The sequence below is a fragment of the Gavia stellata genome, chromosome 3, assembly GCF_030936135.1.
Source record: "Gavia stellata isolate bGavSte3 chromosome 3, bGavSte3.hap2, whole genome shotgun sequence".
Lineage (NCBI taxonomy): Eukaryota > Metazoa > Chordata > Aves > Gaviiformes > Gaviidae > Gavia > Gavia stellata.
The window spans coordinates 13,379,013-13,393,871 of record NC_082596.1 but is presented as its reverse complement, the minus strand read 5'-3'; the positions used below and the strand labels follow the sequence as shown (position 1 = coordinate 13,393,871).

The 14,859-nt window shown below is 41.0% G+C and overlaps 1 pseudogene; it reads left to right on the top strand.

Annotated features, from left to right (window-relative positions):
• The window catches only part of LOC132322103 (ATPase family AAA domain-containing protein 2-like), a 33,614-nt pseudogene extending 20,163 nt beyond the window's left edge, over nt 1–13,451 (top strand).
• The last annotated feature ends 1,408 nt before the right edge of the window (nt 13,452–14,859 follow it).

Below are 14,859 nucleotides of genomic sequence, written 5' to 3'. Positions count from 1 at the left end.
CTAATACATCTTGCTCAAGGGTTAGTCTTGTTTTCTCAGGCACACCACCACACCAGCTGAGTTGTGAGGCTCTTTAGGCGTTACCTTACACCTAAGTAGTTTTGAAATCAGGCAGAGATTCAGGTCAGTTTCTGTCTGCGTAGCAATGTCCATATTTGAGTAAAGTGAAAATTTTACCTTATTGTTAAGGAGTTGTTCTTTTGTTGGATTGTTTTGATGTTCTGGCTGCATGTACTCCTATTTCATAAGATAGTTTGACTGACACGTAGTTATTTATTAGCCTGTTCTACGTGGTTTAGTTTTCTTATCCAAGCTTTCATTTTACCAGTTGATGCGAGAAGCACAAAGAACAGCACCAAGTATCATTTATATTCCACATATCCATTTGTGGTGGGAGGCTGCTGGAGCTACACTGAGAGCTACTTTTACAACACTACTGCAGAACATTCCAGCATTTGCTCCAGTTTTGCTGCTTGCAACATCTGATGTGTGTCATGCAGATCTCCCAGAAGAGGTATTTCTGTTGATACTTTCCTTACTTTTTTTATTCAGTTTTTTGTTAATTTATAAATCCTTGAAGCATTGGAGTACTGTGCACTCTTAAGCAAATTCACACTGTTACTACTCAGGCACCCTAACCAGGTCTCTTAAAATTTGCTTAGACAAAAGAATGCTTGAAAGCATTTGCCTAAAGTGTTTTCTGAGTAAAGAGATTGACTTTGACCCAACTTTTCCCCCTTCTCACACACTCATGCTTATTAGGCAGACATAAACATTTACTTCAGACAATAATTCCAGTGACTTCAAGATTGTTAGGTATGTACTCAGTCAAGAATATACGGTGCTTGAAATGTACATGGGAAAAAGATACTTTTACTGAAAACATTTTTGCTGAAAAGTGAAAGATATTTTTACAGAGAAAGTACGATGGTCACACTCTTAATGATGGAATGTAACTTCAAATTTCAATTCTTTATTAAAAATTTCAATTTCTTTCTTCATATCGGTGAAAGCTTTACAAATCAGAAAGCTAAGTTCCAACTTCTGTTTAAGTAACTTGGAAATCTATTGTTAGTTGTATTTCTTAACAAAATTCAGTAAGGGTATATGCTTAGCTTTCTAGGTATCTGAGAGCGTGCATTAAAGGAAGGTGTTCAAAATGTGAATATGCTGCTCTGATTATTTTGTCTCATTTACTGGGGGGGGGGGAGAGGGGGTTGCCTAGACGTGTTTATCATCAAACGCTTTGAAAGGGCTTAACTTTCTATAGAAGTTTTTCTACGGTTAATAAATTCTTTCTAAAATAAGTATTGAAATTCCTTCCATACTTTCTGGTAGTAGAGATTGAAAAATGGAGTAAAACTTGGAAGTGTGCAGCTTTAGACACCTCATTTAAATTAATTTTAAAAAACACCACAGCACCTTACCAAAAAAGCCCACCCTTGTCTCCTGAATCCTGCCTGTTCCTTCTATAGCTGCCATAAAGATTCAAACTAAAGGACAGCAAGGCAGGTAAATACAAAATAAGCAGTCTAGGAGGTGGCGAATGTCACCACTTTTTATCAGTGTCTCATAGGGTCCCTTCATTGAGCTTTAACTCTAGAGGTGTTCCTTAGAGAAGATACTTTAATTTGCCATGCTAACCTATGAAAATCCAGCCTGTTAAGGCCAAGAAGGTACCTTTTCACAGTTTGTCTTATCAAGGTGATTATTCAGTTTAATTTGGGAAGGTACTCATCTTTTTGGAACAGAACATGAATTTGTGTGACCTTACATCTGAAATATCTTTTCTCCTCATGCTTTAGATAAAAGAATTGTTTATTAATGATGATGAAGTGTTCAAAATCCAGTTGCCTAATGAGGAAGAAAGAAGAACATTTTTTGAGGACTTAATTGTAAATCAAACTGCTAAATGTCCTGCATCAAAAACTAAGACAGGTGAGGATATTCCACACAGAAAACTTTGCTAACTGTAAGTTAACAGCTATACAGCATTTGCTTTGGTGGTAATTTTCTATCAATAGTTTTTCATATGCTTGTATTTGAGTACCGTAAATTGACTAAAAGTTTCTGATTCTTTTAAGCTTGGCAGACATTGGAAGTACTGCCTGTAGCACCACCGCCTAAGCCTCCACAGCTGACAGAGGAAGAAATAAGACAGCTGGAGGAGCAGGAGGAGGATGTATTGCGTGAACTTAGGATTTTCCTAAGGGATGTGACTCATAGACTTGCCGGTGACAGACGTTTCAGAGCATTTACAAAGCCTGTCGACCCAGAGGAGGTAAATTAGTGTTGATCTGTAATACCATTTTATCTGCGTGTATTCATAATTTCTGCGTGTTTCTATTTCTCAGAGTTTGTGTGCTCTTTAGAGGAAGGTTTGTCTTTGTTTTTAGGACCGTACTATTCTGATTTTTCAAGAAGCAGGAAGTTTGCTTTTCCTTTTGCTGACTCCTTGAGGCTCTCAAATGTCTGTTGTTTGAGTTTCACTGAAAGCCCTGGGTTCCTTCTGAAATGCCTTCAGGACTTTAGAATATTTCAGTTGGAAGGGACCTATAACGATCATCTAGACCAACTGCCAGTTAGACCAACTGCCAACACAGTTCACTCATGAAAAGGCTTTGACATGCAGGCAGGTTACAGCACTGAAAAGCAGAGAGATCTCTTTCTTTATAATTATAAACAGTATCTATAGGACTGTCTTAATAAAGCCTAAAGCTCTTTAATTGACTGTCAGTAGTTTCTGTGAGAACAGGAGTAAGAACAGCAGCTTTTAAAATAAATTCTAAGATTCTGTTCTCTGTTTTGTCTGGGGCTCCTCAGTATAAGATCAACCATAAGGGCTGTGTGGTTTCTTCTTCCTCCCATACGCTTCTTCTGTCTTTTTTTTTTTCCTCATTTAATGTATTGAATAAGTCTAAGCCAGGGGCATATACTTCAAAGTCAGCTGTCGTTTTAATAGAGCTTTGCATTTCAGCAAAGTCCTGTTCCCCTAAACATCCACTGACTTGTCTTTCCCTTTACTTCTCGTTTCTGAGATGTGAATAACCTAAACAAACCTAGATGTCCTCATCTATACTAGTCATTAGGCTCCTTTTATGGTCTGAGTAAAGAAATCAGCACCTCTCGGTCCAGTTGTCTCATGCGAAAGTAGATGCCTAGGACAGATACTTCAAAGGTGCATTCCTGCACCTTTTTCTTCCCGCCAACAGCAAAGAGAATCTCGGGTGACTCTACTGAGAAAGCTTTCTTTGCTGTGATTTTCTGAAGCGAAGTGAAATGAATCCCACTCTGGGTGTCTGCTCCCTTCTCTGCCCCACAGACCTCCCTGCTTCTTGTTTTTCCCCCTTCTGGTCTGTCTCTTCAAAGCCAGTTGAAATAGCCCTTCTATTTTCAAGCAACTAACAACTGGTTAATTTCCGTATCTTTGGATGTGTCATAAATATTTGGGGTTTTTAAGAAGTCCTTTATTTTACGCTATTAAAATCATTAATTTTGGTAGATACTGTGTTAAATCTCTGAACACGCATATTTCATTTGTAGGTACCTGATTATGACGCAGTTATTAAACAGCCCATGGACCTTTCGGCAGTTCTCTCGAAGATTGACTTGCACCAGTACCTAACTGCAGGAGATTTTCTAAAAGACATCGATCTAATCTGCAGCAATGCTTTACAGTACAACCCAGATAAAGACCCTGGAGGTGAGAATGTGTTTTTATCCCTAATTTGGAAAAATTAAAAATGTATAAATTGATAAATGTCATCTGTGGACAGTAGACTTGGGATTAGATAATTTTAAACATCCACAGAGAGCATTTCTTGCCAGGTTGTAAATGTTGTAGCATTAAACTATTGGACATGAAATTGTGATAGAAGTGTTGATCAGTGACTAGTGCTTTTGTTTTAATGATTAACTTTTATGTTGTTATGCTGAAAATATTCACTGAGATAACCCTTCAGAACCTATCTGTGAAAAGAGCAAACTCTTTCGATAAGTAATCAAAATAAAGGATTTCATCGGCTGGTAGAAAATACTCAGTTCTGACTGTAAAATTTCAGATCGTCTCATTCGGCACAGAGCTTGTGCTTTGAGAGATACTGCATATGGCATCGTGAGGGAGGAAATGGATGAAGATTTTGAACAACGCTGTGAAGAAATTCAAGAATCTCGCAAGAAAAGAGGTATGGTTTTTGACGCTAATGATTTTAAGACTTGCCTCAGTATTTGTAACCAACAATGCAAGACACAATTCTTTGCTATCTGTTCTTCATTGCAAGGTTGTAGCTCTTCAAAGTATGCTCCGCCTTACTACCGTGTAACGCCAAAGCAGAACTATGTTCCTGGGTGTGAGAAAACAGACCCAAAGTGTAACGAAAAGATGAAGATGCCAGCAGCGCCTGTAGATTCCAGTACACCGTGCTCTAAAGGCAAGTTGCATTTTATTCAGACTTTCTTGGAGAAGGTGCTAAAGTCACTGATGCCTTCTCTGGTTTTGTGACATAACAGGTTTCTGTGATGCCTGGTTCTTCGTGCCAGAGGCGTTCAATGTTTTTAATTTGCTTCAAAACGTGAGATAAATCCAGAGGTCATTCATTCGATATAGTTATGAAGTTCAAGTACAGTGGATGGTTTACATTGTAAGACACTGGACTTGATGACCCAACTGACATTTAACGGCTCCTAAATTGCTCTCTCTTGAAGACAAAAATGTTGTACGTGGCAGTTTCTGAATACTCAACTAGCTTTTACTTATGAGAAACAGTATTTTTCCCTTCCCTGCCCTCAAATGCTAAAATCTATGCCACCTCTTACTGTGACTTCCAATTGAAGGGGGAAAGGGGAGAAAAATAGGGGAGCAATAATAATAATAGATATGTAAAGGAAAGACAATTATTTCCTCACTTTTCCTGCGAAAAGGACATGAAGGAACAAAGGGACTTGGGTCTCTTTCGGCTAAAACGCATGACATGGTGTGAACTTTCCTGGTCTCCATAACAGGACTAGGAATTTTGCCATTGGCTTCACCCATACGCTTTGTGCAGTATTCCGTCAATACAAAGAACGGTGGGTTCTTCTGGAAGGCAAAAATGCTAAGTTTGTTTTAAGCAAGGTTAACTGAATCAGAAAGCGTATGAGGTGTAAGTCTTCACAGGCAAATTTTTCTCCAGCAAATATTCCCTTAAAATTGTCTCTTTAACTCTGCCCAACATGTGTTTAGCTTCTGAAGTTTACAGCTTTATAACAGATTTGAAGAAGGGCTTGTCTCCAAATGCTTTTCTGTTCCTCTATATTAGTTCACGTAGTAAGACAGTAAGCAACTTCACCTACTAACTTTGCTTTGTGGTAATACTTCCTATCTAAAGTAAGAATTTTCTGCTCATAAAATCTTGAAGCTGATGGTTTTGTGAATGAAATTCTGTAGCTGGCTTTTTAAAATCTAATAGCAAATTGACCTCATTAACTTGCAACTCTTTCTCTAGACATATGTAGGGAGACAGACAATGTTACCTGAGCTCCTTTGATAATTTTCCTTGTAAGTCAAGTAAGATGAGGATGCTGGATTTTGAAGGAAGAACTGTTTTGGTAATGTTTTGGCTTACTTTTTCTGATATCTCTTTGTAGAGATGTCAAAAAGGAAACGCAGAAAGAACAAAGCGTCTTCAAGTACCCCAGCAAAGAGGAGGAAATTTTAGTTCAATAAAGAGAACAGAGTTCCAGAAGACCAAAATGAAGTAGAGAGTGAGGAAGAGTCTCCAGAAAAACCTGTCTCTAACACAGATTGCACGGAAGTTGAGTCCACACAGGATTCTTCTATGGAAGAAAATGGAAGCGTACTTCAAGAACGACAGAAAAATGGGAATGAAAATAAATCTGGGTCAGAAAATGAAAGAGAGAGGGTTCTCCTTGTGGCTAAATCTGCTTCTGAAAAGAAGAGTGTCATGCTTTCTGAACATTCAGACCTAAGAAAGGACAGTGAAATGCCAGATTGCCAAATAGCAGAAAGTTCTGAAGACGGAGATTCAAATGGTAAGTGAAAGGTCAAGCAGATGCTTTAGCTCCTTTTTCTTCCTGAGGAGGATTACACTATTTATTAGGTTTTAGCCTTCTTTAAGTCCATTCTGCTATTTCTGTTGCACCTCCCTAAAATCAGCACACAGTGTTTCTTGCGTAATGGTGCTGCCCCTCTAGTTATAGCAGCCAAACTCATGTTTTTCTGCAGCTGCTGTTCTTTTGATTCTGAAGTTTGTTTTTCCAAATGGTACCTAATTGAAAAACAGTCATTGACTTTCTTTTCTTGCATGAGTATTGTTCCACTAAGGAGCAGCCTCAGTTAAAAAGCTGTACTTCAAGCAATGTGGACCCAGAGTCACATGCGGAATAGAAGACTTCTGTCCTAACGTTTGCAATGCAGGATGTGTTTCCTAACCTAAATTACTTTGGAGTTTTACCGTGCAGTGCTGTAATGGCAACGTGACTATATTTTTTTTCCTGTTTTTACCCTGCCTTTTTCTCTAGTGCTTTTCTGTGTGCCTGAATTTCTGTTTTTTATGGAGCACTGGCTTTTGCCAGAAAGAAAGTAAAAGTCAAGCATTTCTCAGTGAAAAAATGGTAATGGGTCTGTCTCTGTCATTGCAGAGAGAGACTGTATTCCAGGTACAGGACACTTCACTGATACTGTATTCCCGGTAAACAGAAATCCTGACTTAAGAAATTTTTGTCATGCCAGATTCGTGGGCACACCATATGACTCGTGCGAGACGTTCTCGGGTAGAAGAAGAACAGGTGATAGGAGTTTAGAAATCAAAGGAAATTCTCACACAGCCAGTGATTGTGGATGACTGTGAGCTCAAAGTAAGTCTAACTTCAATTTTGTTAATACTGAAGTAGGACCTTTTCTTGCTACATGTACAGTTGTAAATTAAGTCAGTTGTTAACCAATGTCAATTAAAACAATTTACGGGAAGGATACATAGCTTGTGAAATAATTCAGCCTGTAATGGACTATGACTGTTGTGTTTCCACGTCTGGTGTAGACTGCTGTTCTTGCTTTTGGCGAACTAAATTTTAGGAGACTGGGTTCTCTTCCTAATTTTTAATTTAAAAGGGCTTGTTGACGCCTGAAGGCGCAGGAGCAGGCAGTCCCCATGTGCCGTAAGAAGAGCTGGCGGGGAAGACGACCGGCCTGGCTGAACAAGGAGCTTTTGCTGAGGCTCAGGGAAAAAAAGAGAACTTATGACCTCTGGAAGAAGGGGCAGGCAAGTGAAGAAGAATACAAGGACCTCGTTAGGTCATGCAGAGAGGGAATTAGGAAGGCAAAAGCCCAGCTAGAGCTCAACCTGGCCACGGTCGTGAGAGACAACAAAAAAAGCTTCTATAAATACATTAACAACAAAAAGAGAGCCAAGGAGGATCTCCATCCTCTACTGGATGCGGCGGGGAACATTGTCACAAAGGATGAGGAAAAGGCTGAGGTACTTAATGCCTTCTTTGCCTCAGTCTTTAACAGCCACACCAGGTATCCTCAGGGTATCCATCTCCCTGAGCTGGATGACAGGGATGGAGAGCAAAATAGGCTCCCTATGATCCAGGAGGAAGCAGGAGGAAGACCTGCTATGCCACCTGGACACTCATAAGTCTATGGGGCCTGATGGCATCCACCCAAGGGTGCTGAGGGAGCTGGCGGAGGAGCTTGCCAAGCCGCTCTCCATCATTTGTCAACAGTCCTGGTTAACGGGGGAGGTCCCGGATGACTGGAGGCTTGCCAACGTGACACCCATCTACAAGAAGGGTCGGAAGGAGGATCCGGGGAACTACAGGCCTGTCAGCCTGACCTCAGTGCCGGGGAAGGTTATGGAGAGGCTCATCTTGAGGGCGCTCACGGGACACGTGCAGGATAACCAAGGGATCAGGCCCAGCCAGCACAGGTTCATGAAAGGCAGGTCCTGCTTGACCAACCTGATCTCCTTCTATGACCAGGTGACCCGCCTAGTGGATGAGGGAGAGGCTGTTGATGTTGTCTACCTGGACTTCAGCAAAGCCTTTGACACTGTTCCCCACAGTATTCTCCTAGAGAAGCTGGCGGCTCGTGGTTTAGACAGGTACACTCTTCGCTGGGTAAAAAACTGGCTGGATGGCCGAGCCCAGAGAGTTGTGGTGAATGGGGTGAAATCCAGTTGGCGGCTGGTCACAAGTGGAGTCCCCCAGGGCTCCGTTTTGGGACCGGTCTTGTTTAATGTCTTTATTGATGATCTGGATGAGGGGATAGAGTGCTCCCTCAGCAAGTTTGCAGACGACACCAAGTTGGGAGGGAGTGTTGATCTGCTCGAGGGTCGGAAGGCTCTGCAGAGGGATCTGGACAGGCTGGATCGATGGGCTGAGGCCAACCGGATGAAATTCAATAAGGCCAAGTGCCGGGTTCTACACTTTGGCCACAACAACCCCAGGCAACGCTACAGGCTTGGGGACGAGTGGCTGGAAAGCTCCCCCGCAGAAAAGGACCTGCGGGTGTTGATTGACAGCCGGCTGAATATAAGCCAGCAGTGTGCCCCAGTGGCCAAGAAGGCCAACGGCATCCTGGCATGTATCAGAAATGGTGTGGCCAGCAGGAGCAGGGAGGTGATCATACCTCTGTACTTGGCACTGGTGAGGCCGCACCTCGAATCCTGTGTTCAGTTTTGGGCCCCTCACTACAAGAAGGACATTGAGGTGCTGGAGCGTGTCCAGAGAAGGGCGACGAAGCTGGTGAGGGGTCTGGAGCACAAGTCTTATGAGGAGCGGCTGAGGGAACTGGGGTTGTTTAGCCTGGAGAAGAGGAGGCTGAGGGGAGACCTCATCGCTCTCTACAACTACCTGAAAGGGGGTTGCAGAGAGGTGGGTGTTGGTCTCTTGTCCCAAGTGACTAGTGACAGGACTAGAGGAAATGGCCTCAAGTTGCGCCAGGGGAGGTTCAGGCTAGATATTAGGAAAAAGTTCTTTACTGAGAGAGTAGTGAAACATTGGAACAGGCTGCCCAGGGAGGTGGTAGAGTCACCCTCCCTGGAGGTATTCAAGGAGCGTGTGGATGTGGCATTGTGGGATGTGGCTTGATGGGCATGGTGCTGTGTGGTGTTGCGTGGGTTGGTTTTTGGTGTGTGGTTTTTTTGTTGTTTTTGTGTGGTTTTTGTTTTTGGGTTTTTTTTTTTTTTTTTTTAGGTTGGACTTGATGATCTTATAGGTCTTTTCCAACCTTAGTGATTCTGTGATTCTGTGACTTTTAAAACAGCCCACTGACAACCTGCTAGCACTGTTGGTTGTTGATGTCTTAAGAGTTTTTATGATGTATTTGGGGGTTTTGTTTTGTCTTTTGCATGTTTTCATTTATTAGGAACCTGAAAAGGACCTTTATTTCTAGCAGCGATGACCTTAAACCTGAAGTTCACAGCTTGACGTAAAGCTCATCATGGATAAAATACTAATACCTACTTTTCTGAAATTCTTTCAAAACCTAGTGTTAGAATTTTGCATTCATACAGTTACAGTGTGATAAGGGTTTTTGCGTCCCTCGTAGGAGAGAAGTTGCTATCCCAGTCTACAGTTGGGGAAAGGGTTAAAAATGGGCCCAGCTGCAGGGGGTAAAAGAGGTTCCTTCCCATGAATTGGAGAGAGTAGAACAAGGACCTGATCTTCAGGGGATACTGCAGTGAGCAAACTTAGGAAAATTGCTAGGCTGGAGTCCGGGAAGTTGGCCAGTGCAGAGCAGGGCTACTGTTTACCTGCCATGATGAGAAAGGGAGTATTACATGGATGTTTCCCTGGTGTGGGGAGAATGTGACCAGATAGGAATCCCCTTTGGTGAAAGGGCTTGTCAACACAATTTCCATCACATTTTTAAGCTGTGACCTAATTTGTAGAGGTGAAACTAACTTTTTAAAGCTGGGTTCCTAAGGAAGCAGATTTCAGGGGGGGTTGTTGTTCATGTCTGCCTCTGTATATAGAGAAGCCACACAGGTTTTTCATAGAGTCAGGCTGCTATGAAGTTATTGTCCACTGGAGAAATGGTACAGTAGAGACCTTATATATATGTTTCAGCTTATATATGTTTCAGCTATGAGGAGAGCTACAGTCATGAAATGCATCTTTTAGAAAACTTGTTTCATTAACACGGGTGCCATTGGAACTAGCCGCTCATACCAGAGAGCCTCTTTGGAACTCACCGGCAGCGAATAAGCTAGGTGAACCTCCAAAATGTAGCTGCTTGGTTTTGTTTGGGTTTTGTTGTTGTTGTTGTTCGTTTCTTGGCTCGGTAACAGTCCTAGAACTTTATGAACATACAGAAGAGCATGCCATCATCTACGTGGCAGCAATGAGAAACAGTTTCACATGGGATGTTGACCATACACCTCTGTCACATCCTACCTTTTCTGTTTGCAGCAGCTGAAAGCACACTGCATGGGTTTTGTGCGTCTTAACTGCACGTTGTATAGAGTGAAGTTGAGGGGAATACTCAAATTTTGTGCTAGCTGATCTGAGGGAGGCAGAGCTTGATGACGGGCACTTGTGAGGCAGTAATATTTTCATTTGGTGTGGCTGCTCTTTTAAGCTACACAGCCTCACACAACACAGATACTGAACAGCGCAGCAGGGGAAGAAGGTGCTGCCACTAGCTTGTTACTGCTGTTTTCCCAGAGATTATCACATTTACATCTTTGGTAACAGAAACGACTGTGTGAGAGATTAGTAATCTGCTCCAGGCAGAGTCACTCTGCTAGTTTATCCACTCTTCAGTTTACAGGTAGGAGCTAAGTGATCTAACTTTGCTTCCCGGTCTGCTTTAGACACTTGAGCAGTGTGTTCAGAGTTGTAGGCACAGTACACGTTCAGCTAATGGGCAAAGGCGAGCACCTAAGGATGCTTCTGTTTCCAGCTGGGACAGCTGTATCTAGAAGACCTGTAGCCCGCCTTCCAAAGATCCATTTTACGGTGCCCTGCATTGCAGCAACAGTTTCTCTAATGAAATGCAACAGTGGCTTTGCTGCGGCAGCAACTCTACGACAAAGTGGATTGTGTCATTCCCTGCTGTTCTGGAAGCAGTTGATTTGCAATTATGATAGTTGATGTGATAGATTGATTAGTAATATTGTCTGAAAGGTAAGCCTTCCTTTTTTCTGAAGTATGAAAAATTAACTCATTTTCTCCAGTTAAATCTTGCGAGATATTTAATCTGTTCTCTGAAGTGTCACTCATATTTTATTTAAAATTATAAGAAAGCAAGATGTCACTTGGTTGCATTGTTATTGTTTAGCTTCTGAAAACCTAACGAGCCTATTCAAAGGATCTTGCGCGCTTCTAAACTTGTAGTTCCCATTTTTTTCCTCAGCAACTGTTGCATTTTGTCACTGTGATAACCAAGAACTTCAATATATTTCACTTGGAAAAACTATATGCTGTTCTTAGTCAGTGCATTTACCAACATCGGGAAGATTACGACAAAACCGAATTAGTGAAGGTAAATTTTTTTGTCTTATAGCACTTTCTACCACTGTTATGCATGTGTGTGTTATGCGTATGTATGTGCGCACGCTGGACATCACGCTTATGTAGCATTACTCTTTACTGCTTAGTCGCCTGTGTCACAAGACTTTTTCATTTCAGTCTGGAAGACATTTATCCATATTGCAAAACCATTGTTGTATTTGGCATAATTGTTGGCAGTTTCAGCAGGAAAAGGCTTGAACTTGAAGACAGTGGGTCCATCCACACAGCCCTCTCAAAGCAGTAAACCTCAGTCTGCAAACAGTCCTTCTCCAGAACCTTTTTAGGTGTGGGGGGCTATGAAAGGAGGGTGCTTTTCACAGTCTGTTGCTTCCTCTTTCTCCCCTTACAGGCAGTCAGACATGGTAATACTTGGTATAGTAGTCGTTCTAGTCTTGAAAAGAAATTAAGTAGGAAATATAACAAGACATTGAGGTTTTTCTCTAGTCTCACCAGAATCTCTTTTTAACTAGCATGGCTCGAGCATCTCGAGTCTTATGAGGAGCGGCTGAGGGAGCTGGGGTTTTTTAGCCTGGAGGAGGCTCAGGGGAGACCTTATTGCTCTCTACAACCTCTTTTCAGGTAGTTGCAGGGAGGTGGGTGCTGGTCTCTTCTCCCAAGTGACAAGTGGCAGGACAAGAGGAAATGACCTCGAATTGCATCAGGGGAGGTTTTGATAGGGTATTAGGAGAAAATTCTTCACTGAAAAGGTTGTCAGACCCTGGAACAGGCTGCCCAGGGAGGTGGTTGAGGCACCATCCCTGCAAGTATTTAAAGGACATGTGGACGAGGCTCTTAGGGACATGGTTTAGTGGTGGACTTAGCAGTGTTAGGTCAACGGTTGGACTTGATGATCTTAAAGGTCTTTTCCAACCTAAACGATTCTATGATCTTTAATTTGACATAGGGGAGATTTCTGCCTATGCCAGTTTCATGCTAATGAGTGAGATTCTGTGATCTCTTCCTGTAAGAGAAGATTTCTGAGCTGTCAGAACTCAGCAGAAATCTTCCAGAAGCACCCGTGGTCCCAGTCAGGCATTCCCAGTATTGAGTCGATTTAGATAGGTTGGATATTCAGTCTTCAGATTCAATATCCTTGAATCCATTTGTCTTTGAGACGCTTGTGCCTGAGAATAGATAAAATTTTTTATGCCTCTCAGTCTGCCTTAAAAAAGGGGAAGCCTCTTCTTTGCAGCCCTGGTCACCTCGATCTCTTCTTCCACATCTGATGAAGAGTTAGAACAGATGCTCTGTTCCGATTGTGCAACAGTGAGGATTATTTGGCTTCGGGGAGGCCATTCCTGAAAAATGCGCCCTTCTCTCATCTAGGATAATGATGTGTTTTAGCATGAGAAGGGATTTGTTTGTTATCCCAGGGTTTGTGAGCTTTTGTGACTTAACTTTTAATGCTTAAATGAAAAGGGACTTGATTTCTTTGTTTTCTACTTCTACCTTTAGCTTTAACAAAAAAAAAAAAATCTCCTATTCAGAGCGACTGTGTAGGTCAGTCAGGAGCAAGCTCTACTGTATGAAGAGAGAGACTTCGACAAGTCATTATTCAGAGTGCAGAAAACAACATTTCCAGCTTTTAGTTGTGGCTTTTCAGGAACTGTCTCCTCTTTCTAGTTGTTGAAACCACTGTTGATACAGATCCATAGTCTCTTGATACGGATCCACACAGTCTCTCTAGCCTACTCTCTGTTTTGGATGCATAAGGATGCGTTTGAAGCTAGTGGGTATAGAAAGATGTGGTGGTGGTGGTAGCACATGTATTTGCTAAATATTACTGACAATTGTATGTATGTACAGATTCTTCATTCTTTTTATGAAGAAATAAACAGGGTTCTTAAGCTTATATTTATGCTGACTGCTAGTTTGTCTTTTTTTCTTATTAGGAAATGAAGAAAGAAATTACAGCCTTCAGTTATGCTCAGTGATACTTGATTTCAGCGTACTTGACTTCTACTCTAATGTTTTCTTTTCATTGCATGCTGTTACCTGTGCATAATTCAATAAAGATTACTTCTACATATATATTTATACATACATTAAACAAATATACCTTGAAATTTAAGAAAGCTGAAATAAAGTCCTTTAACTGCTTTTATTTTATATTTTTCTCCTATATATATATTTTTTTATGTGACATACTGCTGTGATTGCCTTTGGAATGCTGCAGATACGAACATCTCCCAGATAATTTCAGTACCTCTCTTTAAAAGAAAACAATTGAAAACTTGATACACTTTTATCATCGTTTTCCAGCTTGTGGCAATACATTTTTCTAAAGTAGCTTGTGGTGCTGTACAGTCAATTGCATATTACATAAAGGTTTTAAACCAAATCTCATTTTGGTATATGGAAAGTAAATCCTTTAGAAACCTCTTAATGCAGTTCAGAGGTAATTTTTTTTAATTACCTGATAGCACCTCAAGTGGATTTCATAGAATTAACAACCTAAAGAAAGTATGTAGGAGAAACACTCTTTCCACAAACATAAGAACTTTTGCTATGGCATATGTTTGCCTGTCAGAAAAACCTAACTTGAAACAAAGCAAGATGTACTGCTGTAACTTTCTAAGGTAAAGTTGGGTCTTGCTTGTAATAATGACAATCTTGATACCAGAGAATTGCATTTTAATATAAATTCTTAGTTGCAGGTCAGGTGGCTTGTAGTTGAATTAAATTGTAAATAGTTTTCTAGTTACCTGGGGAGAATTACATCTGTTTATTACATAAAAGTGAATATATTGTTACTGATAAGTATATTTAAGTAAAAGCAAAGCAATACCCCATTTTGAAGATGTATGCCTCTTCAAACCAGCAGAGAAAATGTTTCTGTTAATTTGACAGCTATTTTTCAAAAAATTGAGGATAGGCAAAGTGTAAGTTTATGAGAATAAAAGTTTATATCAGTTGTGATAGAGTATGTGGCATGATACATTGCTGTTATGTCACCTCACACACACAACGTCTGGTGATGCTGAATGCCTAACTGTGCAATCCCTCTGTTCTTAGTTTCTTACGTATGTTTTAGTTTCCTTTGTTTGTTTCTTTCTAGTGTGTTTGTGCAAACATCTGTGTACTATGCAGAATTTTTTCTTTTATCTGTATTGTTTGGATGGGTATTAATAAAAAATGAATCACCTTTTTGGGTTTTTTTGTCTGCTCTATTTTAAGCACAGAATAATTTTGATCATTAACAATCTTACACTTAAAAAACAGCATGAGCCTTAAGACTTTAAAATAAGAACTGTCCATGAGCTAGGTGTAGCTAGCTACACCCCACTCTAGGTGTATTGCTTATGTGGCCAAGGCAAGCACAGGAGGATGAAAAATTATATT